This window comes from Oncorhynchus nerka, unplaced genomic scaffold (assembly GCF_034236695.1).
Source record: "Oncorhynchus nerka isolate Pitt River unplaced genomic scaffold, Oner_Uvic_2.0 unplaced_scaffold_3840, whole genome shotgun sequence".
NCBI lineage: Eukaryota > Metazoa > Chordata > Actinopteri > Salmoniformes > Salmonidae > Oncorhynchus > Oncorhynchus nerka.
The window spans coordinates 1-5,009 of record NW_027037456.1 but is presented as its reverse complement, the minus strand read 5'-3'; the positions used below and the strand labels follow the sequence as shown (position 1 = coordinate 5,009).

The 5,009-nt window shown below is 48.4% G+C and overlaps 1 long non-coding RNA gene across 1 annotated transcript; it reads left to right on the top strand.

Moving 5' to 3' along the window:
• The first annotated feature begins 217 nt into the window (after positions 1-217).
• Positions 218-2,991, top strand: LOC135566647 (uncharacterized). Its single transcript, XR_010462149.1, has 4 exons — positions 218-248; positions 920-1,048; positions 1,932-2,000; positions 2,903-2,991. It is a non-coding gene; the product is annotated as an uncharacterized LOC135566647 (long non-coding RNA).
• Positions 2,992-5,009: the final 2,018 nt, after the last annotated feature.

The window sequence follows — 5,009 nt, the reverse complement described above, 5'->3', positions numbered from 1 at the left end:
ATTGAAACAACAGTGTCCTCTGTGATGTTGTCCCTGACAGCGCTTTGGTGACGGACAGAGGAAGAGGAGATCGACAGGAGGCTGGTGATGGACAGAGGAAGAGGAGAGCGACAGAGCTTGGTAACGGACAGAGGAAGAGGAGAGCCACAGAGCCTGGTGACGGACAGAGGAAGAAAGCGAAGAGGAGAGCGGCAAGGCCTGTGGACTGACCAGAGGAAGAGAGACCCAGACAGACTCTCCCATCAGAGGTAAGAACCAACTCTGTTTCTACCTTCTCCCTTATCCCTGAAGTGTACACTCCATCACTCTCTCTTATCCTGAAGTGTTACACTCCATCACTCTCTCTTATCCCCTTATCCATCACTCTCCTTATCTCTGAAGTGTACACTCCATCACTCTCTTATCCCTGAAGTGTACACTCCATCACCATCCCTGAAGTGTACTTCTCTCTTATCCCTGAAGTGTACACTCCATCACTCTCTCTTATCCCTGAAGTGTACACTCCATCTTATCTCTCTCTTATCCCTGAAGTGTACACTCCATCACTCTCTCTTATCCCTGAAGTGTACACTCCTTCACTCTCTCTTATCCCTGAAGTGTACACTCCATCACTCTCTCTTATCCCTGAAGTACACTCCATCACTCTCTCTTATCCCCTGAAGTGTACACTCCTTCACTCTCTTATCCCTGAAGTGTACACTCCTTCACCTCGACCGGACTTATCTTATCACTCTAGGTATTGACTGTCTTTACTTCAGGTCCTCTACAGTGAGGTCGTGTGGCTGTAATAAAGGAACATGGGGTTCAGAAGTGATGAATCCTAACCTTTAGTTTAGGTATTGATGTTCTTGGCTTTTTTTTTTTAAATGGACCTGAATAAATCAAACTGAATATATTTTTTTGTGTTGTGTCTCTATAGGTTGTGCTGGTTCTCCTCCCCTCTCGGCCGTGACTCTCTCTTCTCCTCCTCCCAGACTTGTCCAGATCGCTCCTTCTCTCTTTTACATTCCTGGGTTTGGGACTGCTACTTTCATCTCTTCGTGTAGCAGTAAGTATGATGATGATGATGATGATGATGATATTATGGGCTGGTTTCCCCCGCGATGAAGAGTTAATGCTGGACTCATAAAGCACTTTCAATGGAGATGTTTCAGATAGTCCATCTGTGGAGAGAGGGGGGAGGGGGAGGAGAGGGGAGGGAGGGAGAGAGAGAGAGAGACAGGGGAGGGAGGGGGAGGGAGGGAGGGAGGAGGAGAGGGAGGAGAGAGAGAGAGAGGAGGGAGGGAGAGGGAGGAGGGAGGGAGGAGGAGGAGGGAGAGAGGGAGGGAGAGAGGGAGGGAGAGGGGAGGGGGAGGAGGAGGAGAGGAGAGGGGAGGCGGGAGGGAGAGAGGGAGGGAGGGAGGAGAGAGGGGGCGAGAGAACCTGTGCTCTGGAGAGAGAGGAGGGAGTACCTGTGCTCTGTGAGAGAGAGACCTGTGCTCTGTGTGTGAGAGAGAGACCTGTGCTCTGTGTGTGAGAGTAACCTGTGCTCTGTGTGAGAGAGAGACCTGTGCTCTGTGTGTGAGAGAGAGACCTGTGCTCTGTGTGTGAGAGAGAGACTTGTGCTCTGTGTGTGAGAGAGAGACTTGTGCTCTGTGTGTGAGAAGAAGACCTGTGCTCTGTGTGTGAGAGAGAGACCTGTGCTCTGTGTGTGAGAGAGAGACCTGTGCTCTGTGTGTGAGAGAGAGACCTGTGCTCTGTGTGTGAGAGAAGACCTGTGCTCTGTGTGTGAGAGAGAGACCTGTGCTCTGTGTGTGAGAGAGAGACCTGTGCTCTGTATGTGAGAGAGAGTCTTGTGCTCTGTGTGTGAGAGAGAGACCTGTGCTCTGTGTGTGAGAGAGAGACCTGTGCTCTGTGTGTGAGAGAGAGACCTGTGCTCTGTGTCTCTACAGATGGCTCAGAGCTGCAGCTCGTTCAAGCCCCTGTTTTCGGCTTCTCAAGACCTCCCACCTACATACTGAGTGAGTGTGTGTGTGTCCGTGAGTCAAATCAAAGATCATTGGTAGCGTACAAAGTTTAGCAAAATGCTTCTGTTTCTAGCTCCAACAGTGGAGGAACATGTGTCCGTGACTCTGTGTGTCCGTGAGTCTGTGTGTCCGTGAGTCTGTGTGTCCGTGAGTCTGTGTGTCCGTGACTCTGTGTGTCAGTGAGTCTGTGTGTCCGTGAGTCTGTGTGTCCGTGAGTCTGTGTGTCCGTGAGTCTGTGTGTCCGTGAGTCTGTGTGTCCGTGACTCTGTGTCCGTGACTCTGTGTGTCCGTGAGTCTGTGTGTCCGTGAGTCTGTGTGTCCGTGACTCTGTGTGTCCGTGACTCTGTGTGTCCGTGACTCTGTGTGTCTGTGACTCTGTGTGTCTGTGAGTCTGTGTGTCCGTGACTCTGTGTGTCCGTGACTCTGTGTGCCTGCGTGTGTGTCCGTGACTCTGTGTGTCCGTGACTCTGTGTGTCCGTGAGTCTGTGTGTCCGTGACTCTGTGTGTCTGTGACTCTGTGTGTCCGTGAGTCTGTGTGTCTTTGACTCTGTGACTCTGTGTGTCCGTGACTCTGTGTGTCCGTGAGTCTGTGTGCCTGCGTGAGTCTGTGTGTCCGTGAGTCTGTGTGTCTGTGACTCTGTGACTCTGTGTGTCCGTGACAAGGTGTGTCCGTGACTCTGTGTGCCTGCGTGAGTCTGTGTGTCCGTGAGTCTGTGTGTCTGTGACTCTGTGACTCTGTGTGTCCGTGACTCTGTGTGTCCGTGACTCTGTGTGCCTGTGTGACTCTGTGTGTCCGTGACTCTGTGTGTCCGTGACTCTGTGTGCCTGCGTGACTCTGTGTGCCTGCGTGAGTCTGTGTGTCTGCATGTGTTACCTGACGTACTGTGTCCTTGCAGTGTCTTCTCCCTCGCTGTCTCCTAGAACCCTCGACGTCCTACCTCTCTCTCCAGGTGAGTAGTGACCAACATCAACACCTCAATTTGACCCAACTTTATACTGTGTTGTGACTGATATGGTGACTCCCATGGCACCCTATTCCCTATCTAGTGCACTACTTTAGACCAGAGCCTATTCCTATATAGTGTACTACTTTAGACCAGAGCCCTATTCCCAATATAGTTCACTACTTTAGACCAGAGCCCTATTCCTATCTAGTGCACTTCACTTTAGACCAGAGCCCTATTCCCTATATATAGTGCACTACTTTAGACCAGAGCCCTATTCCCAATATAGTTCACTACTTTAGACCAGAGCCCTATTCCCTATCTAGTGCACTACTTTAGACCAGAGCCCTATTCCTATATATAGGTACTACTTTAGACCAGAGCCCTATTCCCTATCTAGTGCACTACTATAGACCCAGGGCCTATTCCTATATAGTGTACTACTATAGACCAGAGCCCTATTCCCTATCTAGTGCACTACTATAGACCAGAGCCCTATTCCCTATATAGTGCACTACTGTAGACCAGAGGCCTATTCCCTATATAGTGCACTACTTTAGACCAGAGCCCTATTCCCTATCTAGTACACTAGTATAGACCAGAGCCCTATTCCCTATATAGTGCACTACTTTAGACCAGAGCCCTATTCCCTATCTAGTACACTAGTATAGACCAGAGCCCTATTCCCTATATAGTACACTAGTATAGACCAGAGCCCTATTCCCTATATAGTGCACTACTTTAGACCAGAGCCCTATTCCCTATCTAGTGCACTACTTTAGACCAGAGCCCTATTCCCTATCTAGTGCACTACTTTAGACCAGAGCCCTATTCCCTATCTAGTGCACTACTTTAGACCAGAGCCCTATTCCCTATATAGTGGTACTACTTTAGACCAGAGCCCTATTCCCTATATAGTGGTACTACTTTAGACCAGAGCCCTATTCCCTATATAGTGGTACTACTTTAGACCAGAGCCCAATTGGGGAATAGGTGTAATGGGTCCTGTGTGTAGCTGGTGTAGAGAGTCAGGCGCAGGACAGCAGATATGAGTAATCAACGTACTTTTACTCAAATTAACAAATGTACAAAGTAACAAAACAAGCACACAATGACGGACCGAAAATACAACAATCACTCACAATACCTGGGGAACAGAGGGTTAATATAGTAAACAATCACTCACAATACCTGGGGAACAGAGGGTTAATATAGTAAACAATCACTCACAATACCTGGGGAACAGAGGGTTAATATAGTAAACAATCACTCACAATACCTGGGGAACAGAGGGTTAATATAGTAAACAATCACTCACAATACCTGGGGAACAGAGGGTTAATATAGTAAACAATCACTCACAATACCTGTGGAACAGAGGGTTAATATAGTAAACAATCACTCACAATACCTGGGGAACAGAGGGTTAATATAGTAAACAGGTAATTGGTTGAGTGAAGCCAGGTGTGGTAAGACTAAGACAAAACAAATGGAAAATGAAAAGTGGATCGGCGGTGGCTAGAAGGCCGGTGACGTAGACCCCCCCGACTTCGGCCGACCCCCCCGACTAGGGTTCTATAGGGCTCTGGTCTAGAGTAGTGCACTATATATAGGGTATAGGGTTTCTATAGGGCCCTGGTCTAGAGTAGTGCACTATATATAGGGAATAGGGTTCTATAGGGCTCTGGTCAAGAGTAGTGCACTATATATAGGGAATAGTGTTCTATAGGGCCCTGGTCTAGAGTAGTGCACTATATATAGGGAATAGGGTTCTATAGGGCCCTGGTCTAGAGTAGTGCACTATATATAGGGAATAGGGTTCTATAGGGCTCTGGTCTAGAGTAGTGCACTATATATAGGGAATAGGGTTCTATAGGGCCCTGGTCAAGAGTAGTGCACTATATATAGAGAATAGTGTTCTATAGGGCCCTGGTCTAGAGTAGTGCACTATATATAGGGAATAGGGTTCTATAGGGCCCTGGTCTAGAGTAGTGCACTATATATAGGGAATAGTGTTCTATAGGGCCCTGGTCTAGAGTAGTGCACTATATATAGGGTA